The sequence below is a fragment of the Limulus polyphemus genome, unplaced genomic scaffold (assembly GCF_000517525.1).
Source record: "Limulus polyphemus unplaced genomic scaffold, Limulus_polyphemus-2.1.2 Scaffold7, whole genome shotgun sequence".
Classification (NCBI taxonomy): domain Eukaryota; kingdom Metazoa; phylum Arthropoda; class Merostomata; order Xiphosura; family Limulidae; genus Limulus; species Limulus polyphemus.
The window spans coordinates 1,219,082-1,246,100 of NW_013665617.1; the positions used below are offsets into that span (position 1 = coordinate 1,219,082).

At 32.9% G+C, this 27,019-nt stretch overlaps 1 protein-coding gene across 1 annotated transcript in view; it reads right to left on the reverse strand.

The window, feature by feature from the left end:
• Positions 1–5,101: 5,101 nt before the first annotated feature.
• Positions 5,102–27,019, reverse strand: part of LOC106476991 (sodium/potassium/calcium exchanger Nckx30C-like) — a 125,409-nt gene continuing 103,491 nt past the window's right edge. The window contains exons 9-10 of the transcript XR_002609778.1: positions 5,596–5,734; positions 5,102–5,442 (exon numbers count right to left, since the gene is read on the reverse strand). The gene's annotated coding sequence lies outside the window, so the exon portion shown is untranslated. The remainder of the gene's footprint in view (positions 5,443–5,595; positions 5,735–27,019) is intronic.

Below are 27,019 nucleotides of genomic sequence, written 5' to 3' on the forward strand. Positions count from 1 at the left end.
TTACTGACATAAATTCATGAAATAGTAGTTCAATAAAATTTTGAATGTGAGTCAACAAACGAGATGACATAGCCTTTCACCTATGATCCGTCTCGAACGGGATAATATAAAGGATCCCTCTGTCATATTGACACTTACTTTTCTGGTGAATTGATCGTAGTCAGATACAAGATATGTTTCGGATTCATGTGCTAGCTCATTTAATCTGTTTAATATTCTAATTAAATCTTCAGGCTCTTTGTAATGATCCAATCTAATATATATGATTTTATTGTTACCATCAGAGCTAGAAAAGAAAGGGATCCAGCCTGTACCATCAGGTACATTATGCCAGTTATTTGGATAATGTAGTTCTGCCAAAGCAACTTCCCACGAGCCCTCGAGATTAACAAATCTAGGAAGATGTGTGATAAAATTCATCAGAGTATTGTTGGCAAAATAGTTCATAGAACTATAGCTGGATAACATCATGTAAAACTGATCCATGTAGAATAATGGGTAATAGAATTATACATAACATTATATGATCGCAGTCGATTCAGATAAGTTTGATGGATCTATTAAACTTATCAGGATATCCTTTCCATTTAACGAAATACTGTTTGTTTTTAACTCCTTCCTCGTTCACATGATATTTCCTCCACAGCATATACATCGTTTGAGGACTTGATAACATGTTGTAATTCAGATCCTTAAAATGTTCCATCTGATTCTTCTCTGAGATAGTCTTGCAGTTTGTACACTAGGACGGGGTGTTCTCTCCAATCTCTTGTGAATTGTAAATATTTCGTCTGTCCACCTAGGTATATATAACCTTGCTTAACTTGACGTTTTACTTTACTAATTCCAGCTTGATCATCAACTTGGAATCGAAATTTCACTTTTGTTTGTGGTTTATATAGAGTTTTCCACACCACAGTCTGATTAGTGTGATTAATGTCTACAGGTCTCATTTTAATACTGTGTTGATACACTTTTGTTTGTGTTTTGTAGAGAGTTTTCCACACCACAGTCTGATTAGTGTGATTAATGTCTATAGGTCTCATTTTAATACTGTGGTGATACGACCTATTATAGGCACTGACTAAATTTTTCAATATTGAAATATACTTGAATGTGCTATTGTGGGTAAAAGTACGATTAAAATGTTCAACTATAGATGCTTTTGTTTCATTATGTATAGTAAAGAAGTGAATGTCTTGTTCCTTGAGACAGTGTTGAATCAGTCTATTAATAAATTCTGTTCCCGCATCAGTTTGAAGTTTACAAGGTTTTCTAACTTGTTTTAAAATCTACTAGAAGGCCTTTACAAGTGTCACTCCTTTCTTATCTTTGAGTGTAACAACCCATGAATATTTAAAAAACACGTTGATACACATCAGCAAATACTTAAACTAATTGGTGTAGTGACTAAAGTTAGATATATCTACTAAAACAGTCTGCCACTGTTCATCAATACAAGAAACAATCACTCAGTTTCTCTAAAATCTATATCTTACAGGTTTATGTAATGTATACGTGGCTTGGCGTCATAACCAGCCCTGGTCCTGATTTAGACTGAAGGCTTTACCTAATGCTTTTACTAGCCTATATAAAGCCTGTACATCCCCGTAACAAGCAGGATAGGAACTATTATAATAAATAAATTGTAGAGTTTTATCCATATTATTTGTTACGTCTGATGAATTTGAACCAACTTTTTCTATTTGGTTTACTGTCCGAAGCAGTTGTTATAATCTTAGCTTTACAACAGACAAAATTAAATCTTAGCCGACCTATAATATTAACATGATTCAATGGTTGACAACAGTCCATGATGACAATCAAGAAACAAGTGATTCTATGATACAATGTTCGTTTATTAAAAATGAGCACATTTAAATACAGTTCATTTGGGTCTATCAACAGTACAATCTTAATGTTTCATATACGACCATCTGTTTATGTTTCCAACAACTTCTTGTTGGATATTCATATATGATAATTGTTCTGCAAATTCTCTCTATCTGGTAGGACTAGAATTCCTTCGTTTCTGTAATACATCATTAACCAGATCGATTATGTTACTGTTCGGGACAGACCTCCCATTAATCACTACTTCTCCTCGATCATTCCTAGTTACACCTCCACTTGAACATATTAAGTTTAATAGTATGTCAGGGTACATTGTCGATGATACCCAAACTTTCGCGAGTCGATGATTCCATTTTACTTTTAGTGGGTTCGGTGGCTTGAGATTGAAAGGTTTGATGACGTTGTTGCAGCTGATTTAACATCTTGGCTTTATCAACTGCAGATAGAGTATTGTTATGTATGACAAATTTCACACCTTTATCTATAGAGTTTAACATTTTATGAACGAATCTTTCGTAAATTTCACTTTGATAAAGCGAGTGTACTAGTTCTTCAGGAATAAGAATCATTTGTTTTGCTTGTTCCATTTTAAAAACCAGCAACTTTACCAATACTGCCAAACCACCAGATAATGAAAGTACTGGTGCTATGGGTAATGGTAAAAAACCATCCTTTCTGTATTAGTAAGCTTCTTTTTTTTTAAAGATGTTTTTCTTATCTGCCAACGCTCTTAATAATGACTTGTGTCGTCTCTGCTTTTGTATGTTCGTCATAGAAACATTACCCTTTAAAACATTTAAAGAACATTCACAGTTACATGTTATAAAATCATTGTTAGCTCCGGCAATCATATCTTTAATTTGTTTTCGTGTAGCATTAGTTAATGCTCAGAGCAGATCGTGGTGTTGTTTAACTCTAGGTGTCATGATGAATAAATAACAAAAATAGGTGTGTGAGCAATATATAAATATACTTATTTACACATATATTTATAAAATCATTTATAATCCATTTACATATAACATCGACCGTTTTAACATTACAATGGTAAGTTGTTTCATTATTATGAACTGGACAGTGCAGAGCTGATTTATGAAATTGATTAACTATAGGACAACCAACTGACTCCAAATTATAGCAGGTTATTTGGAAGACACTTCTCGACAGTTCGGTTTTCTCACTCTCTTTGGTAAACACAGCTGTAAAGTTCTGTCTTAACAAACTAACCACATTTCACAAATAGATCTACTCAACAGTTCTGTCTTCCTAGTCACATTGCTTGCAATCTGTGTCTGAAAGAATCGCTTCAAAAAAGGTTGTTTTAAAAAAAACACACAATGTGTGGACATATATCACTAATTGCATCATGGTAGGCTTCTTCGAAGTATTTTACACGTGTCTGAAACATTTGTCTCGCTAAAACATTTAGCTGAGACTTGTCTCTCCCATTCTTAAACAAAATTATGTATTGAGAGTTTAAACTAATGTTACGAATTTCTCTAACCCGATGAAATATATTCTATACAATATAAAACACAGATAAATTCAAATGGTGACTTCCACATATAAAAAGTTGGGAACTCCCTTATTTTCTCTAGTTTCACACATAAGATCGTTAATTATAAATATATTTTGCTTTTCTGGCTGTACATAATTACGAAAACGTTTAGATAAACCTTCGACAAAACGGATGTTAGGAATTGTTTGCATTACGTTAGCATACAACTGTTGGACTTCACTATAGAACCATGCAATGTGTCCTGAAATAGGGTAAATAATATCACGATAATTTGATAACACATTTCTAACAAATTGGGTTTAACCACTTACAGTTGGATCCGACACTAAGCAAGAGAAAGTATGTTGTAGACAGTAATCCATCTTAAAGAATAATGATAATATGTACAATATAATTTATTTTATATACAAAGAACCAGCCTCTCACGAAGTAGAATAAATAAATTTAAAGCTATACGGTACGGTATTAAACTCTGTTAGAACTTGTCTTTTGCTTTAGATAGGGAAATATTTTTTTTTACTTTCGGGTTTGTTAATTATAATTAGTGTTTTCTTCTCCCGACATATTTTCCTGTCATTCGTTATTGTAACGACATGTTAAGAAGGATTTAAAATATCTAATATTTTACTCTTTATTGATGAGAGGTTTGATTTCTGATTGTTGATAAAAGTAAGGGTAAATCCTCTGATCTTACAACAGGACTTACCATCTTCATGTAAGTATCCGTAATTCTTAGGTCCAACTGTAAATTTTTCGAGAGAATCACCTAGAGGGGGATCGTCAGTTCTGTCTGAAATGTAAACAATGCTATCTGTGTCGTAGTACAAGACAGATGATTCTAATTTTTCTATGCATGGTACAATTTCAGATGCGCGTGAGAAGTAGTGAAAGCTGCCAGAAAGATATTTGTTAAATCTTTCTGAGGTAGATACTCGTGCTTGTGTCTCCAATGAATATCAGTAACTTCGTCATTGACTTGATAACGAGAAACCCACTTAAAAAATTAAAGTTTTGAGTCAGCTTGAGTGGGCAATGAAAAAAAATTATTGTAACTGTACGACGTTTTGACAAGATTTTGTACAGTTACAATAAAGTTTTTCATTACCTATTCAAGCCGTCACAAAACGTTTATTTCGTCATTGACTGATGTAACGTGTTAAAATTTTGGTGTTATTGTTCAATAATGAATAATACTGTTGAATAAATGTTACATGGGTCAGTTGCAATTTGTCATCAGACATGCCCCCAACGACCCTAGAAAGAGTTAAGACAAATTTTGCAACTGACCTTCTGCTTGAATTAAAATCTATGTTTTCAGGGGTCAGTTGCACATCTTCTTTTTCAGCATACTAATTAATAAATTTGCTTTGCATCTTACGTAACACACTGAGAGGGCCATCCTGAATTTTCTTATTTTATTTTTAGAAATGTGTCTGTATAATTTTTAATCAGATGTGTGGATTTTTCAGGGAAATGGTAAATTTCACAAATCTGTATTATCTTATAGCCACACTTGACTGCATTTTTCACCCCCTAACAGACATGAGCCTATTTAGAACAATATTCATTGTGTCAGGATAGTAAAATAAACTACACCCATAGAATTCATATATAGTGTTACGCTTCTTACAGAAGTCAGCCCCCCAGTGGCACAGCGTATGTCTGCGGACTTACAACGCTAGAATCCGGGTTTCGATACTCGTGGTGGGCTACACCCATTGTGTAGCTTTGTGCTTAATTACAAACAACAACAACGACTACAGGAGCCATCAACACTATGATTTAATATTTTAACTTCGCTACCATTAAGGGCATGTTGGATATTAACACCGTCAGACATGTAGTATAACCACTGTTTACTTACCTGACTATAGTTGTTAGTTGTAGTGTATCCGTGGTTAGGTGCAAGTGCTATGAACTTTAATTGTATAAACTTGCCTCTGTATATGGTCATGCAAACAGAAGCAATAGTCGTATACTTGAAAGGGTCAATATCGCAGCTGGCGAGAAATTCATCTCTGAGCTCTAACCAACACCAACGGAGTATGTTAACATTTGATCAACAATATCTAATGAGATAAAATAAATAAAATATGTGTTTTAACAAAGTTTTTTTTTTTGCATTTAATCATCATATAATCACACTTGTAAAATTATGTATCTTTAAAATTTTTAAGAACATACAACTTTAGGTATAGAAACATAACTACTATGAAATTTACCTATACATCTCATATTGAAAGTCAAAGATGTACTTTTCCTCTCGGTGCTGTCGGTACCAGAACAGAAACTTTTCTCTTTCAGGTGTTGCCATGTTGTCAGGTGAATATAAGCTCATATCGGGACACTTTGGGTTTAACCCTGCTTTAAACAGATGAGGAAAATAACCTGTCTGTAACTCAGTTAAACCAAAAGTTTTAAAGAATGATGACAATGACATGGATATAAAGTTATAATTATCGATCACCCTAATTTTAAGGGGTTTGATGGTCCTGGTCATTATCTTTCCACCATTAACAATAATGTCGGATTTTATCCCTTGATGGAGAAGATGAAATGACCATCAAATCTTTCATTTTATGAGCTATGGTTGTGTAATTTTTATGTTCCTCGGAAAATTTGAACTTGTAAATCTTATTGTATTGAAAGGATACAGTCTCTTTACCGTTAAAATCGTGCAGTAATTCACTTCATGTTTTTCCATCTCTTGGTCAGTCTCAAAATAAAAAACAAATAATTTTGGATGGATCATTAATGTCTTTTGAATGGAGGAAGCATAAATGCATAGAAGATATGACAAATGTTTTACATCCTGCACAACATGTTTTGCTGCAGCTCTGGAATTCAGTACAACATTTTCTCCTGTCATTGATAATGAAACACCTTTTATATTTAAAACAAATTCACTCGATGACACTGTTTGTTTTCCATTTTTAGTTTTGTGTCTGCTGTAACAGTCTATTGAGTTATAAAATCTTTTACAATCAGCACAATGGAGGAGTAGATCGATTATGCAGTAGTTACTGTAACAACGTTACAATAATTCGCACAAGAATGTTTATTTAAGTGACTAAATCCCTTTGTGCAATCAAAACAGTAATATGAGACACTGAGAAAACATCAAAATGGTTGTCATGAAACCAAAGGTAATTTTTTTTCTCGAAAAGACGACACTTTATAGATAACTTTATTAAAGTTACCTGAAACACAATGTGTATTTGAACTTTTAGGTGATGCTCAAATATCATTATCTCTTCTATTCCACAAGGACCAAATTGAACTTTACATAAATCGTGGAGTTTACAAGCCATGCATATAAGTAGTGATCTTTGTTGATTACTAACAAATTTTTTATTAGCAAAAGTACCCAGCTTTGCTTGGGTTATTAGATTGATTTATTCTAGATGACCGTGTCAGAGTGTGTACTCTGAACCAATTTTATTATATAAATATAACCTATATACTTTTTTGTTCCTTTATGGGATGTGACCTGTTTATAAAGATAACCTTCCCTCTGACTTGTCTTCCGATTTTAAACTTACGTAATATAAACAAATAGTAAAAAACAAACCTCTTTAATTAACGGAGCCTCTAAATTAAAAAAAACAACAAATATTTTTTTCAATTTTGTAGTTTGTACATTTCATTTTATACTTTCAGCACATAGCTTCTTAACAACAATATTAGGCTATACTTTTATTGCTAAGCAGCATGATATAAAAGCCATTGTTGTAATGCATTGTTACCAAAATACACAAGCTTTTTTATCTATTAGAAGTTGTTATATAAGGAACCACTTCGTTTTTGTGTGGCTTTTCGTTAGCTTGTTTCATTAAAAAGATGCGCAGGCAAATGCACGCACGAACGTGCGTGTCTGTCTGCCTGTGATTTCTATTTGTAATATAAGGAAATACATCATTAACTAATGTTTGACACAATTATTGTTACAGTATAGATTCTGAATGACCAACTTATTCATCCCATCGCGATGTTGAGAAAAACAGTGTTCATCGATTTGGTAACTAAAACTAAAATGCGGTTGGTAAATCAAAAACCCATACAGAGCGTTATTTAGAAAAACTATAGTCACTATTAGATAGCTAAGAAAGTGTCACTGATGCACCAAAAACGTAGTAACACTATTTTTAATAGGAACAATATAATCACTGTTTTGGTAAAAAAAAACAAAAACTGTCACTGTTACAGAAAAAGTCGATTCTACTCTTGTTGAGAGAGATAATATTCACTGACTTGGCAAATAAGAAGATACTGTTGGTACACCGTAAAGCTCCTACTGATGTTGTTGGTTATTTTTGACTTAATATTACCTCAGAGAATTTCATTCATATATGGACAAGTAATAATATCCAGGTGCATACTCTCATGGTCCATTTAGTATGAGTGTAAAATTTCAAGTTGATAGATTCTTTCCTCTTGAAGCTATAGTGGTCACATATTCTTTTCTAAGTGTTTTTTTGCAAGCTTTCCTGATTAAAAAGATTCGCACGCGCACGTGGATCAATAATAATATCCAGGTGCACACCACGCACGCACGCAAGTGAGTGTCTGTCTGTCTCTATGTACTTTGTATTTGTAATATAAGGAACCACTTCTTTTCTATGTGGTTTTTGGCTAGCTTACCTCATTAAAAAGATGCGCACGCGCATGCACGAACACATATGGATAAGTTAAGTAATACACAGGTGCACACCATCATGGTCCATTTAGTATGCGTGTAAAATTTCAGGTTTATAGATTCTTTCCTCTCGGAGCTATAGTGGTCACATATTCTTTTCTAAGGGTTTTTTGCAAGCTTTCCTGATTAAAAAGATGCGTACGTGCACGTGGATCATTAATAATACCCAAGTGCATACTCTCTTGGTCCATTTAGTATGAGAGTAAAATTTCAGGTTTATAGGTTCTTTCCTCTTAGAGCTATAGTGGTCACATATTCTTTTCTAACTGTTTTTTGCATGCAGTCATGGCAGTCACACATACACAGAGACCCACAGACACGGCCTTTTATTATTAGAGACTAGCGAAAGTACCCGGCTTCGCTCGGGTTATTAGGCTGATTTATTCTAGATGGCTATGTTAGTGCGTATATTCTAAACCAATTTTAGCATAAAAATATAATCTATGTACTTTTGTTGCTCCCTTACGGGATGTGTCTTGTTTATAAAGGTAACCTTCCCTCTGACTTGTCTTCCAATTTAAACTTAAATCATATAAACAAATAATAAAAACAAACCTCTTTAATTAATGGAGCATCTAAATTAGAAAACAACAAATATTTTTTCAATTTTGTAGTTTATATATTTCATTTTATACTTTCAGCACATAGCCTCTTAACAACATTATTAGATTGTACTTTTATTGGTAAGTAACATGAAATAAAAACCATTATTGGAATGCATTGTTACCAAACTCCACCAGCTTTTTTATATATTAGAAGTTGTTATATAAGGAACCACTTCTTTTCTATGTGGTTTTTTGCTAGATTACCTCATTACAAATATGCGCGCACGCACGTGAATAAGATAAGTAATACTATCCAGGTGATAACATGACTATGTTATAGATAATTATAGATGTCACTATACGTCACGTTATCTAACCTATATAAAAAAACTGTGTCACGTCACGCTTGATTTTAAGCTTAAATCGTTTCTGAATTAGGTATTTTATATTATATCACCAACATTTTTATTTTAAAAAACAAATCTATTTAATCAACGGAGTCTCTAAATTAAGAAACCAACAAATATTTTTCCACTTTCATAGTTTAAACTTTTGATTTTATACTTTCAGTACATAGACTAACAACAGTATTAGGTTATACTTTTGTGGCTAACAATGCATTCTAATATGACATAAAAGCCAGTGTTGGAATGCATTGTTACCGAAAAGCACTGGCTTTTCTATACATAATATATTGTTATATAAGGAACAATTTCTTTTCTATGTGGTTTTTCGCTAGCTTGCCTCATTAAAAAGATGCACATGCACATGTGTGTCTATCTGTGATTTCTATTTGCAATATAAGGAACCACTTCTTTAAATGTGGTTTTTCGCTAAGTTGACTCATTAAAAACATGCACCAGTGTGCACACACGTGGATAAAATAAGTAATAATACCCAGGTGCACACTCTCATGATCCACTTAGTATTGATCCAAAATTTTAGGTTTCTAAGCTCATTCCTCTTGGAGCTATGGCAATCACACATACATTGATGTGAACGCATGCACTTACACATGTGAGTCTCTGTCTATCTGTGATTTCTATTTGTAATATAATTAACCATTTCTTTTCTATGTGGTTTTTTGCTAGCTTATCTGATCAAAAAGATGCCCCACACATGTACGTGGATAAGAAAAGTAATAATACCCAGGTACACATCCTCAGGGTCCATTTAGTATGGGTGCAAAATTTCAGGTTTCTAGGTTCTTTCCTCTTGGAGCTATGGTGGGCATATTTTTTTATGTGGTCTTTTGCATAAAAAGATACACACGTGCATGCATGCATGCATGCACATAGATAATACCCAGGTGCAACCCCTCTGGGACCACTTAGTATAGGTGCAAAATTTCACGTTTCTAGGTTATTTTCTCTTGAGGTTATGACAGTCACACATACACAGACATGCATGTGTGTGTCTGTCTGTCTGTCTCTCTGTGATTTCTATTTGTAGTATAAGGAACCACTTTTTTCTATGTGGTTTTTTGCTAACTTACCTCGTTAAAAAGATACCCCGCACACATGCACACATACGTGGAAAAGTAATAATACCCAGGTGCACATCCTCAGGGTTCATTTAGTATGTGTGCAAAATTCCAGGTTTCTAGTTTCTTTCCTCTTGGAGTTATGGTGGTCACACACAGACCCACAGACACGCCTTTTTACTACTATAGATTCGACTGTTTTCTGAGATGTACCAAACCTAGAACAGCAGAGATCTTCGTCTCCATTCTTTTTTGTTAGCACTGACTGTTTTTCAAACATTCAGCCCCAATATTAGTTATCCTATTCCAAGCACTACTTACAAGCAATTGTAAAGTTGTGACCCCAATTTTTAGTGATTCATCTAATGCTAACCCTTTTTTATTCTGATCAACCTTTTCAATATTTGACAGGACCATGTCGGGTGAAAACGTATCCTTGTCTTTTAAACATGTGCTAATAGGTTTTCTAACTGTGTAGAGAACATACTGACTCTGACTTTATCTCTGGGTTTTAAAAGTTGTTTAGTCTCATCTAGTATATTCTGTACATTATTATTAAATGAATTTAGAATGTTCATGAAAGGATGCCCAATTGAGACTTCTTTATACACAACATTAAATGTAATCAACATGACATTGTATTTTTCTCGCATGCCTCAATGAAGACTTTGTTATATTAAGTACATCAGCTCTGGGACATTTTATAGATGTCTGTTAATGAAAAGAAAATATCATAAATGTAGAAATATTTATTCGAATATGCCAAATTAATACAGTTATTTGTTAACACTATTAGACATACACTTACCCAACTTCATTATAGTTGGACAGTCGTTTCATCTTTTGGGAACTCTAGCTGTTGTTCATAATCTTTTCACTTTCAGTAGATGGATTGAATATCAGTACATTTTCAAGCCTTTGTATACTATGTGTATTAGCCTATAGGAATACTTTATAAAACACATGGCATTTTCATTTAGAAGTCACACTACATTCTTTTCATTGCCATTAAAGCAAAAAACTGATAAGATCATATCCTATGCATTTTTTACAACCTGTACTACATACAATGGAGGTCATTTGGAAACTCTTAAATTGTATATATTAGGCATGATGTAATGGTTTTTAAATATTTATAAAACATATATCATTTTTTAAAACCACACTTAATGTGGGCTCATACAAACACGCTTGTAAATATCATGCAAACCAGTAATGCCATGACTTTTTTCTATAATTACATACACACCTGTTATTTCTTTAAACTTTTATATACAAGCATGTTCACAAACCTAAAAGCATATGTTTTTTAAATCACATATAGATTAAATGTAACTCTTGACTTTATACTTTTATACTTTCACTCTCTATACAGAATACACCTCTCATTAATGGTGTCACGTGGGGTTACGTCTACTCCATCTCCAGAGAGTAAAAGTGGATCATGACAGTGTCAATCCTCCTGTATAAAAAGGGGTTGCATTTTATTTTTTCTACAACATCAAAAGTTATCTTTTACATTATGGAAAACACAAATGTAAGTTTAATCTTGTTTAAATATTACTGTTTTATACATATTACATTCTTATTGTTAATAATTGTGACTAATATGTGTTGTTTCTAACATATGATGCAGCAATGTGATTCATCATGTTTTTTCCAGTGAGATGAACCATCAAAATATTTTCATGCATATCCACTGGGAAATGACTGATATATTGCAGTTGTTCCATTTGATGATGATTTGAAGATACACATTCATCAGTATAAAGTCTATGGAAATGACACATTATACCCTATCAAGGTAGATGTAATGCTTGCTCATGTTGAATGGCGGGAATTTAAAGGACTCATATCATCAGTGACTAGTGCTGTACAACTGAAAGCCTCTGAGGGCTTTAGTGTGTATCATTGTAAATGTATTATTAGTGTTGTATGTGACATAGTTAAGAAATGTATAAAAACAAAATAACATTAACAAAAATATATCAAGTCTTATAACTTTGAAAAAGTCTGAATGATATAAGTTATGTGAACAAACTTGTTTTATTGATTCATATTTAAACCAAACTGAATTAAAAACTACATTTAACATTAAAAACTGTTATTCAAAGCATGTATTAAACATGTATCCGCAGTAATACAAAAACTTAAAAGGAAGAAAGGCTTGGATTGCAAAATTGAATATCCCAGTCAAACTAATCATACATGTGAGATGTTAGATAATGATGAAGGTATCTGGTTATTTCGGAGAACTGCTCAAACTCAAGTGGATAAAAAATGATATATTAGATGTTTTTTAAGTTAGAGGTGGTAAAGTAAACATACAAGATTTAAATAATTTAAATACCATTGATTTTGTTGGGAGTGATGAGTTTATTCAAGAGTTATTTGACTACCTCTGTAAAACGGCTAAATGCAATATTATGGTTATTACAGTTGTAGACACGCATCCATACAAAATATTATTGTCCAAAATTGGATCTAATAAAAAATATTAATAATATGTTTGTTATATTTTGTTACAGGGCAATTCAATGTAAAACATTCTTAATAGATATTTCATATAGACCTCTAATGAAGATAATAATGATATAATTGTTCAGATTTTGTTAGAGGGGTGATTTAGTGTAAATAAACGCCTGTACTATATATACCATTTTATGTAGGACTCTAATAAGATATTATTGGTTTATTTGTTACAGGGCAATATAATGTAAAACGCCTTTAGTAGATATTTTGTAGTATGACTAATAAAGATTTTTTTTTAATTCTCAGAGTGATATATATTAATTTTCCCATACCATAACAACATCGTTTGTAGATGTAACAAACAAATCTCATAAGAGAAAGCTATGTTTATTTCATGTATACAAATATTGGAATTCTTTTTGTAAAAAGAACAATAAATGTTTTAAATTGAAAATATTGTCAGAATGATTTACAATAAGTAGTGTGTTTGTAGTTCGTATCGTGAAATAAAACATATCTAATGAACATATTTTATCTATCATACTGATATAAAATACAGTTTCTTAGTCTTACACATTTTCACACCCCCTGAATGCAATCCTATTATATCACACGCCCCTGATGTATCAGTATAAATGAGATACATATCAAGTCAACACCCTCGGCACGTGTCGAATAACATTTTGTTTTACTTCTGGCTTCAAACAAACGTCTTATTTAAGGTCAATGGGTACATACTATAATTACTACCGAAAGTAAGTCATGCTTACTTCTGGCTCACAAGTGACGTCTATACTACTCATTTGTTCCTTTTTTTTTTTTTTTTACACATATAGCAAATCAACCTTCAAATTAAAAATATAAAGGTTATTACTCACCCACACAGTTTATCAAATACACACCTATATAGTTTGTCAGTTATTATCTTGTTTAGACCTACTTTATGGACCTTCTTACAGCATTTATTTACATTTCTATGTTATTTAGCTTCATTCATTTGTTCCTTCGCACTGATCTGAAATGTATTTACTATTCCAGATGATGCAACACAATTTAAAGTTTTATACTTAAAGCATATGTATTATAGTAACATTACTAATATAATTATTTTGTGTTTGTTTGTAATTAAGCACAAAGCTACACAATGAGCTATCTGTGCTCTGCCCACCACGTGTATCGAAACCCGGTTTCTAGCATTGTAAGTCAGCAGACATACTGCTGTGCCAAAGGGGTCCGTTATTTTGTGAAACCATTATTTGTTCACATTGAGCATTAAACACAAAATTTATGTTAAACTTTTACAACCAAAGAACAAAAGACTTCAGTTTATTATCCAACTATGATCATGCAATTTTAGCTTATATTATAAAAATAAGTTTTGATTTACTGGACAAATCTTGTATCCATATATCACATTTAAATGTGCTGAGTGTACACATACAATAAAAGCTTTATGAGTAAAAGATTTTATGTTCACTAGACATTAAGAATTATGTTTAGCCTAACTAGTGATGAATGGATTTTGTATGCCTTTGAACTTTGATTTTAACACTTAGTAAAACACATTTATTGACTTTTTCACTTTACAAAATGTTTCAACTTTACTATTTCGTAAAGACAGTTTTTAGGAAATTAATTAAATTAGTATAAGATTTATTTAGATCATTGATGTTTGCATTTCGCTTTGAGATGACTGAATGTTTTTACATGTCAAGGTGTATTTTGCACACTTTTTCGGTAGACACTTTTTCGGTAGACTGAAACCATTTACATTCTTTGATATTTGAGTTATAATATCATAATGGTTAATTGTACTTATTATAAACATAATATAAATAACCTGTTTTTTGTTTAACCTGACATATACGATACTTGTTTTCATATTTCCTTGTTTATATTACCAACATATAATGCTCATTGTAATAGCAGAAATACAATAAGGTAGCAAGCAGGATTTTTGCCCCTGATGATAGTTTACACAGATGACCTCATCAACCATTCTATAGTGCAACTTTCAACACCTTGGCGGCACTTTGTAGAACTATCCATAACCTCTAGGCTTCAAAAGACACTCTCACTAGGTGACAACTTTTCATCACAACTAACAAACAACTCAGCATTGAGACAGCTTTTTTTGCCTCAGGTTAGACAAGTAACTACTGCTATCGCAGGAATGAAGAACTCTGACTTGTACCTTCTCCTCACTAATGAGGTAACCTGTTCTAAGCATAGTAAATATAAAAAAGAATACTCCCTGAAGCTGTTATTTTTCGTCTTCATTAGTCATATTTAAAGACATATATATATATCTAATATAATACATGACTCATGAAAAAAAAAGGCATTTGCTTCTTACCTTGGTTGTGTTAAGGAAACGTTTTAATCGCTATAAATAAGCTTAAAAATCTGAAGCATAGAAATATGAACAGAATTTAAAACAAAACTTAGAAACTAATGTGACATGCAGTAGTAGGAGGTGTGCCACAATGACATTAAATCAATAAATATTGGTAACTATATGCGCTAGTACAAAGTAATAACTTATGTGGTATTTGTAAAAACCGAAATTGTAAAGATTATAGAACTTGATAGATAAAAGTAAACGATGAAAGGCATTGTTTATGAAACATTTTTCAAACATACAAATGGACCCCAAACAAATACATCAATTTGTAAATATAAGCCAAAAAGAAGTTGTTGGCACTAAATATTTAGTAGAAATATAATATATTTATAACAACATTTGATAAAGGGAACACTATCGTTATTTTCAATAAAACGGAATATTTGAGTAAAGTGAATAACATTTTGAGTGACTTGAAGAAATTTGAAAAACTTCATGAAGATCCTATTGACAGTAACGAAACTAAACCACAAATATATTTATTCAAGTTAAAGAAACATAATTCACCAACTCAGACGACGAATCAAGACCATCAGGAAGGTTTGGTTTGTTTTGAATTTCGCACAAAGCTATCTGCGCTAGCCATCCCTACTTTAGCAGTGGGAAGGCAACTAGTCATCACCACCCACCGCCAACCCAACGAATAATGGGATTGACAGTCACATTATAACGCCCCCACGGCTGAAAGGGCGAGCATGTTTGGTGTGACGGGGATTCGAACCCGCGACCCTCAGATTGCGAGTCGAGCGCCCTAACCACCTGGCCATGCCGGGCCCCATCAGGAAGGAAATCGATAATTTTTATGAACTTCCTGAAGTGCATAAATAAGGGTGTTTAATAAGAACCCCATAGTTTCGAATATCGAAACTAATGATCATTCATGGCAAGATTTTAATTGTTTTTCTAAAGAACGATGTAGTAATGAATATTTTGAAATTCAAAATTTAAAGGTTTTATTGTGCTAGTTTTTATGGGGAATTATTATATACTAATATCCCTTTATAAAAAACAGAACAATAGAAGCAGAATTGATTTATTTATTAATAATTTAAATAAGTCATGCATTCCCAAATTTATATTTTTGAAGTTAATGAACTTTGTTTAATGAAGGGTTGAGTACTTTTATATTAAAATCGATTTTTAATAAGCAGATCAGCAAAATACTTTACAATCACAACCGATATAAAGTTGCGGTGGAATAGAATGTATCGGAACTAGATTTTGACATTGTTTTGGGTCAGACAGAGCATGATCAGACGTGACGACGAAAATTGTTTTATTATAATATTCTTAACTTCTGTAAAAACATGATAACTACATCTGTTTGTTTGTAAATATGAAAAGTATATTTTTAATCTATTTGACAAAAAAATTAACAATTCATTTCAGTGTTTTAAAACCATCATAGTTCTTATGTATACAGAGTTACAATATCATAAATATCAAATATCCTATATGGCTGTAACTTTGTAAGCAAATAATAATAACAATAAATGTAAGTCATTTCATTAATGTTTTTTAAGAAAACACAATTTGTGCTGAAATTGACTTGTAACTCACACACACGTTACTTAATTTACAAAGGTTATATTCCGATAGATTGTACAGATCTTATGCTGTTAAGACATGCTTTGCTACGAAAGAACACTTTGACACCTGCGAAACCCTGTAACCTTCATATAACTGGAACAGCTGTCTGGTAATAACAAAGATAGTGTCACATACTAACTTCACGAACACTCAAACTCACATATCAATTTATTGGTTATTAGGCTTAGTAGGCTGGCATGTTCTACAAATAAAAAAAACTTCATGTATAAAACTCCAGAAGTAAAGATACCTGATATACAAAGTAAAGGAAAGATACTGAAGATACAATGTTTTTTCAGTAATCATGAAAAAAAGTTTGTTGTGTTACTTGTAAGTTCGTCTTTCTTTACTGATGAAGGGGGAGGGGTGTTATGGCTCATCCTGTAGCATGTCCGACAACTTAATTATTGGAAATGAAGTCAACTTTCCCTTTTAATATCAACTCATGCATGTTATCTCATCAATACCTGTAGACAGCGTAACACACTTCATTAAGAATCTTTAGCGTACATAATGAACTCGTGTACATATTTAAACTTGTAAGATTTATGAAATAAGTGCATTTAACCAATCAGTTTATTAATTTCTAGAAAATAAAACAGCCATCACAGTTTCGTTATATAGTAGTTGGATATGTGTTTCACGAATTTTAGCAGTTTCATACCTTGTATTGCTGAGTTCAATATATTGCATTGTTGTAGGCTATGTTTCTTTTAATTTAAACAGTTGTATTGTTGCTGGCCAGAGGGAGTTTTGATGTTACATCATAGGCGTGGCCTAATAATTAGAATCTTCATAGAAGCCTAGGAAACGACTTGGGTCATATGAAAAGCGAGTTATGCTAAAGTAGATTATTATTAATTTGTGAGTATGTTAGAGTAGATGATGACTGACTATTGCTTGAACAAAGATGTTAGGTAATTTATCTGTTACTATTAGACAAACAGTTAATTCAGCTTTATGAGCATAGAGTTTTTGTTTTGATGAAGAAATAGATGTACGAAAAAGTGTCATACCTACAAGTGTAATTATCAAATAAATAAAATATACCGTATTAGCATCTACAGAAATTAATATGTGAAGCTTGAAATTCGAGAAATATAACACTTTCTTCATCATTAAGTGAATTTTGTATTATTTTTACCGAATTAATCTAAATAAACCTGCTCAATAACAGAAACCTTTACATCACTGTGTCAGGAGTAAGATTATTTTGATAAAAGTAAACTAGAATCTAGCTTGAGCTTTAAGATACTGATACGTGCTCGAAGCGAGATAGAAAATTTCCCGGGAATAACAACCAGCAAAAAAGACGATCAACAAGATCAATCATTCTAGAACGAAAAAAGCGTAATTTGTATCCATTACCTATTTTGTTATGGTGGTTACGAGGTCGGACAAATCGACAAAACTCATACAGAGATACAATAGTGAAAATTACAGTTAAAGTATATATTTTTCCTGAACAAAAACGTTTGATAATTATGTGGAGGTTATAAAGATTTCGCATGTAAAATCTGACAGTTTTCTGATGCATAAAAGTATTTTTAATTTTGAAATCAAAATTACTCAGCATGTTGGAGAGTTAAATAGCTACGAGGTCGGTCCATTGCACCGAACCCATAGTGATAGAGTTTTAAGTTATATTTTTTCTATTTTCGTGATCTTGCCCTTCGCACTTGACCATCCAAAAACTAATAACTCTTAAGTTAGGTCATAGTTGAAATCCATTTAGCCGTTTTCGAGAAATTTTGCTGATAAACACACAAACACACACACACACACACAGGGGTGAAAACATAACCTCCGTCCAGCAAATAGGTCTCTACCAGCTTTGCACAATGAGATGGTGTAATTTTTACCCATTTTTCTTGGCAAAATTGCTCCAATTTTGACAAGTTTGCAATCTTCAAGTCTCGCCATACATTTTCAATTGGATTCAAGTCAGGGCATTGACTGGGCTACTCCAGAACATCCACTTCCTTATTTGAAAATCACTCCAATGGAGCTTTGGCCTTGTGTTTCGGGTCATTGTCCTGCTGAAATGTGAATTTTCCACCCAGTTTTAGATTCTTGGCTGACTCAATCAGGTTTTTCTCTAGGATTTGCCTGTACTTTGCACCATCCATCTTACCCTCAATCCTGACAAGCTTCCCAGTACCTGCTAATGAGAAGCATCCCCATAACGTGATGCTGCCACCACTTTCTTTGACAGTTGGGATGGCTTTGACTGGGTGATGTGCTGTTTTGGGCTTGTGCCAGACGTAACACTTTGAATTTAGACCAAAAGGTTAAATTTTTGTCTCGTCATACCACAACACCTTCTGCCACATGTCTGCAGTATCATTTACATGCTTTGTCGCAAACTCCATACGAGATTTAAGATGATTCTTTTTCGGTAATGGCTTCTTTCTTGCCATTCACCAATACAGGCCAGTTTTGTGTAGGGACCGGAATATTGTCGATGTATGAACACTGACTCCCATTTCAGACATGAAACTTTGCATGCCTTTCAGAGTCACTGCTGGCTTCATAGTGGCATACCTAACCAGTTTCCTGCTTGCTGACTGCTTAGTTTGTAAGAGCGGTCTGATCTGGGTGGTTTGAAGCACATTTCACTTCTTAATGATAGGCTTCACAGTAATTAAAGGGTTAATTAGCGACTTTGAAATTTTTCTTGTAACCTTTTTCTAATCTGTGCTTCTTTACCAGTTTATCCATGACTTGTTTGGAAAGCTCCTTGGTTTTTATGGTTGGTTTGTCGTATCACTATGTGAGTTGTGGCTTGAACAGATGCATCTTCTCTGAAGTCAAGTTAAACCAAATTGATTACACACAGACAGAGACCATTACACTAATTTTGTGACTTTTCAAACTAATCTTTTGCATCTCAACTAATTTAGGGTTGCTGTAGCAAAGACGTTAAAAACTTCTGCAATTGGGAATATTCTAATTTTCTTTTTTTAGATTTCTCAGTTCGGAGTAGATTATGTAGATTCTAAATATAAAGTCCTATTTGAAAGTTTCATGATTTTAAGCTAAGATGGCAACAAAATGTGGAACTTTGCAGGAGGATGAATACTTTTGCAAGGCACTGTAAATTAAACATCTACATGAGATAGGTTCCATGGACATCATGAACGATTTATTACATTTGCAAACAATTTTATCAGACACCTGTACAAAGATATGTAATTCAGCATTTCATCTATCACAACAAAACCTTACCAAAACATATACAATGTTAAAATATAACATCAAATTATTATGAACAAACCGAATTACACGTTTTCTGCACAGATGTCCAAATTACTTGAAATAGGTATTTAAAAACACAATGAAATTATTTTAAGAACATTTATCTAAAAAATTAAATTTTCATAACACTTAAAAGTTTTATCTAAACATTTGATTTTCTAAACAACAATTACACAATCTACTTGGTATATCACATTAGCTGTTGTTCCTTCTTCTGACACTATAAACAGGTTTTGATGAGATCTAACCCTGGAATATCTTACATAGAATTGACCAATATGAAAAGCAAGGCTGCTGTAGAAACAATCCGGCAACCTTTAGTCTTTGACCTTGGGCCTTATTAATTGACATTGCAAAACAAATTGTAACTGGGAATTGGAAACTTCTAAGTTCAAAGGGATAATCACTTGGTAGCAAAGGGCATGACCAGTTGCTTCAATAACATGTAGCAGTAAAATGTTAACAACTGAGCTTGTGCCATTACATAATTTTGAAGGATCAAGACTTCTCAACAACATTATTGGTGAACCATCCATTAATTTCAGAATTTGAGCTGGCATCCCTGGTGGTCCAAGAGAATTTAGGAATTCAGTTGGGTAATTTACAGCATCAACTGTAAATGTAATGCTGACAATTCAGCTGTATGTGAATTTTTGCAATAATTGATCATTCATTTCATGAACAATATCATTTCGAGGTGCAAGAAATGCTTTTTGACACAACCATTAATAATTTTGACAAATATTAGGGAACACCTTTTCCTTAGCTATTCTGCATCATTAACTAAGTTACCACACTTGTCTGGAATGTAGTTGTTTGACTGATTGATTGCCAACTTTCCAACACTAACTTAAGAAGAAGTTTCTGAATTATTTGCTTCTATATCACCAAAGTCATTAAAAACAGAGAAAATAAAAATAAACTACAAGTTAACATGTACATTATGCATCAAACATAAACAATGTTGTTAGCCTAACAACAATATCATGATAGTTTTGTTGGTAAGTGAATAAGTATACTGTTGAATATTGCCAAAAGGAGCGTGACACGAATGCAGAAACTGAATTATAAGCCAAAATTTAGTATTTGTTGAAAACTTGGTGGGAATTTTCCCCTTCATGCTACTTATGGGGACTGTAGGGGTCACCTTGTCAAGTTTGGTATTGATTGGTCAAATAGTGTGCAAGGAGTTATTGGACAACAAACACATATATATGTATATATATATATATATATATATAGTAGAGAGAGAGAGAGAGAGAGAGAGAGAGAGAGCGTCTATAACCCTATATCAGTTTGTATTAACCATTCAGCACTTGGTTGGTCCACTCTGTACTCTAATAGCCCCTGCAAAGTGATTTAGCATGCTGTCGATGAGGTTATGGATGTAATCCACCGTAATTTCATCCCAACCTGTCGCTAAAAGGGCGCTGCAACTCAGCTAAAGTAGTTGGTTTAGGGTCATGGTTAGTAATTGTTTTGCTCAGTTCTACCCAACATATCTCAATAAGATTACAACCTGGAGACTTCGGTAGCCATGGCAATCTTCTAACGTCTCCTGGTCGAGAAAATCCTGTACAATACGTGCACTGTGGGCAGTGGCATTATCATCCTGGAATGCAAAGTTATTGCCAAACTTTTGCCTAGCAAATGCCAGAAATATTGTCTCCATGTGATGTCTGTAGGAGGTGCCATTTACATTGCCCTGGAGGATATGAAGAGCAGTTTTTCCACTATGATGAATATCTATCCAAACATGTACTGCATCACCTCCTGTATGTTCCCTGTGGTAAAGATAGTCATTCCTCATCTTCTCTCTAGGGAAAAGACGAACACGAATCTTACCATTAGCTTTAACAAACCGGAAACAGGACTTATCTGAAAAGATGACATGTTGCCAGTGTCATAACTGTAAGTTGGCATGCTGTCTTGCACAAGTAACATGATAGCAGCATTGAATTTTGATTAATATCGGGTTTGCAGATAGCCCTTCTTGTAAAATAACCTTTTTGATTAGTCTCCTATTCATTGTTCTTCTGGATACCTTGGCATGAATGTATTAATGCAATTCCTTTCATAAGGTGCTGAAAGACTTCTTTCAGCCTTGAGGTGTTAATCTTATCAAAACACAATCATCTTTCACAGTAGTTTTTTAGCATCTACCAGTAGACTGTCCTGGAGCAACATATCCTGTAGTCCAATGACTACAGAATTCTGGATACAGTACACTAGGGTTACTGTACTGTTCTGGCAATGCTCATTTGCTTGGTACCATTTCTGGACAATTGAACAGCTTGACACCATATTACTTCTGGCACATGATGAAACACTATAAAAGTACGTAAGTGAAATAACATATTTTGTCAAGAACATAGTTATATGAATAAAGACAAACTAGTGAAAATACATGATATTTAAATAAGCGTCCTTTTCAGGACAATAATTGTGAAAAGCGTATTCTTAAATATAGAAAATAAATTATAATCAATATATTAAAACAAAATTAGTTGTTCAATATTTGTGTAAACATTAGTGTAGTAAAAACTTTTCAGCAGTATGTTCAACATGATAGTAACACTATCCAGCTCTAGAAACAGCAAAAAAGGATAATTGAATATAGAACTAATGAATTAATGAAATGTTTTATACATAAAACGACTGTATTACTTTTAGATCATAATTAAATCTAGCCATTGATGACATGTTGAGACATCTATTTTTTTAGGTAAATCAGTTTGCAAAATCTGTATTGTGAAAATAATAAAGTGTTAGAAGAAATATTGTGTTGAGAACTGATTTATTGTTATATTAAACAAATAATACATTTATATGTAATTAAATATAGACGTTCTTCACATGTTGAGACAATAAGCTCATCATCCTCTGCCTATACAAACACTATATTTAGTAACATTGACTGCCTTTGTAAAATACATTTAATATATAGATGAAAATTGTAAATATAAGTTTAAATCTGTATGCAATCCTGTTAAACACTATCCACCTTTGTAAGACCATCTGCTTATAGAACCTTAGTAACACAATCCACCTAGTAGCATCTTCCACCTACAGAAACATCATCTGCCTTTGTGTGTTAAAAATATATAGTAATGTGTGTAAAATGAAATATTTTATCAAGAACATAGTTATATAGATAGCATAAAAACAAACTAGTGAAACAGTAATATTGTCGTAAGTTTGAATGTTAAATAAGTGTTATTTTCAGGATGATAAGTTATTTGCATAAAAAAGTCAGGAAATGTAAAACGTATGATTAAATACAGAACTAATGAATTACTGAAGTGTTTTGTACATAAAACAACTGTGTTAGTTCTAGAAGATAATTATATCTAGCCATTGCTTACATGTTGAAACACGTTGAGACATTTTTGATGAAATCATCACGATTGTGGTTTCACTTCGTAACGTCAATGTTTCTGACGTCATGCCTGGCTCTCATGGCGGTCTAGCAACGTGCCCTCTGGTGCCACTTCGTGGACACCATTGTCTCTGCTGGCATCATCGCACAACACCAACGCCCTCTGGTAATACTTTGTGTAACCATGACGTCCTCGTCTCTGGTGACATCATTGTCTCCCCACTGACTGAGACTGACACGCGTGTGGCGCTCTCTGGTGGCGTGGGTGGCAAGAAGCCCCTAATTACTCACAGTGTTCCGCAAAACACATTTTCCACCTTTTAGTCAGACCAAAATATAAATTTATGTTTTGTATCTTTAATAGAAATAAAGTTATTGGTGTTTCTGTTTTTGGTACACCACATTCAATATCTCTTTACTCGCAGTAATAGTAACCTTTGATTTCGATCTTCTTATTTTTGTTAACGAGAGAACAAGTGCAGATGGTTAAGTATAACCAACATTTCCAACTCTTAATTGAAAATTTTCTTTTATATTTGCATTACGTTTTTCTAATACTTGGAAAGAAAATAACATTGCATGTCACCACAAAATGATTTAAGAAATTTCATATAAAACTCAAAAGCTCTAGATCTTTGAGAACTTTATTAAGCAAAAAAGAAAATTAAAACAAATGTGCTTGAATGAAGTTACATAATTATGATAACACTAAGTGTTATTTAAGGTGATAGGAAAACTAATCAATGAAGAGAAAAGGGAAAAGAGGTGATCAAAATTTGTGTAGTGAAAGCAGAGAGGGACAATAGTCAGAAACAAGCGTAGCAAAGAGTTGAAGAAATGAAACTAGCAGAATACAGGGTGTCCGAAAAGTCTGGAGCAATAGACACTTCAACGAATTTTAAGAAATGTGTTACAAAATGTACTTGTAATTCGAAACAAGTTTGGAGACAGTATTTCCATTCTTGTTGAACATTGCAAAGCATATTTGTGTCATTGTCAATGGTCCAATCAGTGTCCCTGATTTCCTCTTGAACAGTTCACAGAAAAATAAATCCATGGGAGTCAAGTCCGGAGATCTAAGGGCTCATTCCTGGGAACGACATCTGCCGGCCCTGGGAAGGTGTTATTCAACCAAGCTTGATCTTTAATCACCTATGGTTCCCGATTTTTGAGACACCCTGTAGCAAGTACCTAAACTCCATTTCCATCCAAAGTGCAAATAAGATAAAAACAATAAAGCTAGTAGGAATTGAGATCAAATTTTTAAAAGATATTAACAAAAGAATCGTGTTTCGAAACTCTTTTATGGATAAAGTTAGTTTGGACGTTTTCCTATCTTCACACAGAATTTATGTCTTTGTGAACTGTTAAATTTGTTCTTAATTTTAAATAAAGGAATAAAACTGAAACAACATCGAAATTCTTAGAAGTATATTTGTCGTTGAGATTTCTTTAACATACTTCTAACCTCCCTCCTCATGCATCACTAAACTGGATGCCTGCTAAATTCTCCTAGAATCAATTCCTATCTTTGCGTTTGTTTGTGTGATAATAGAATAGAACAAATAAAAATATAATAAGAGAAAATGGTGGAAGAATATTGATATTAATGTATGTACATGTGTAAAAGAATAGAAATTATTTTTGTTTTTCTTAGCGCAAAGCTACACAATAAACTACCTACACTCTGCGGAAAATCGAACCCGGAATTTAGCATTGTGAGGCATCAACTTACCGATGACCCACCAGGGAAAAAGAGAAAAACAAAATTTCAAAAATAAAGCTATTATGATTTAGAGGGCTTATTGATGTTCTCGTCTTCTTATTTTCCAATTTAAAAAGTAATATATTACCCAAATGTTATATGACCGTTCAAGTATGGTAACATATTCATCGTCTGGATGGGTGGAATATTTTTTTTGTGTTTATAGAATAGTTGTATTTAAATGTTTGCTTATTGTAGGTTGAGTATAATTAACGTTTTGGAACTTCCGTTTCTGGTACTGAGTAATATAAATAATATTTATTAATTTCCTTTCCTAGTTGTTTTTTGTCAGCAGAATCATCAAGAGACTTCATAAATTTGCAGGTTTGGCATTGCTTGTTTCTGCAGTGGTTACCCCTAACAGAATAAGTTTTGGGCTTGATATTAGTATTGAGCATGGAATATTAGATTTTTTATCGGAAAAATGCAATGGGAACTTCAAAAAATATTATTTAAAACTTTAAGACACGATTTTTATATTATTTGTTTTGAGTAATAAATAATAACTAAGTGAGACCCAACAAATTCTTACAAAGTTATTTGTTCTAAGGTGTCTTTAAGTGATATATGACATTTTTTGTTCGTATTTCCCAATACTTTTATGTCTATAATTGCTTTATGTTCTACTATTTCTTACAGAATCACGCGCCGTTTGTAACTACAAGTTTTATAGCAGCTTTTGTCCGTTTTGACAGTTTTCGTAATAATGGGACTGTGGTCTGTATGTAGTTGCCCAAACAAGTCCTTACGTAGAAAACCGACTTTCAAAATCGTTGTTTCACCCAAAGAGTTGATCGGAGTAAATGTGATAGACCTGCGAATGGACTTACCATACCATATAAATGAATAACACCATGCTCTAGATAATTCAAAAATATATATTATTCTATGTAACCCTTCCCGTTTGTTTCGTGGTTCAGTAAAAGTTTCAAATTTTGTTTTCCAAATATTTTACAAAATAATTTACAAGCATGTAATCAGAGGCCATTTAATTATATTCTCTTTATTATTTGTTAATTATCGAGATCAACGTAATTAATGATTAGGATCAGTCTAGTTAAACCTTCGTCATATAGCATGTTTTGTAGATAAAGAATTATCTGTAGTGCAGAGAAGAATTAATTGGTTAGGAAAAGAATGTTTACTGTTAAGTCCTCCAGTAGATTAGCGGTAAGTTAACGCACCTACAATGATAAAAGAATGTTTATTGTTAAGTTCTCCAGTAGATCAGGGGTAAGTTAACGGACCTACATTGATAAAATCCGCGATTCGACTCCCACTGTGGACGAAGTATGGATAGTCTATTGTGTATCTATGTATTATGAAAACAACAACATTTAAAAACTTATTTATTATAGGATACACAGAGTATAGTATCTATAGTTACAACGTTTCATCAGGTACAACAACTAGAATGCGTGAATTCGTAATCTAAATAACACAAAAGACTTATCTAGATTACGAATTCACTAATTGTAGTTGTTGTTTCTGATGAAGCCACGTTAAGTTGGTGAAACGTTGTAACTATAAGTATTATACTCTGTATATCCGACACTTATTAAGTTTTGATTTCTTACGTAACAGGGTACTTCCTTTATATATTTAAAAACAACAACTTTACTTTTAAGGATATCATAAGTCTCAGGATTTAAAATCAATTTGCTAAACATTTTTAAAAACAACATAAAAACCACATGCTAAATTTTTTAATCATATTCACCAATTCCAAAGTTTTAGTCTTCTGCTCCGAATAAACTTTGACTTTAAATTGAAATATCTCAATTTGCATGATTAATCAGCATGAAGTAATAACTAGGAAGTTAAATATTTATTTCAAAGTTTTTTAATTATTATATGATGAACCGTTCTCTCACTCCAAAAGAATCAGTCTCACAACAATAGTTCGATATCAGTAGTCTTAATGTACAATGGAGGGTTAATAATCAATCATATTTAACCTAGATAGGGGCATGGCCAGGTGGTTAGGGCGCTCGTCTCTCAATCTGTGGGTCGCTGGTTCGAATCCTCGTCACACCAAACATGCTCGCCCTTTC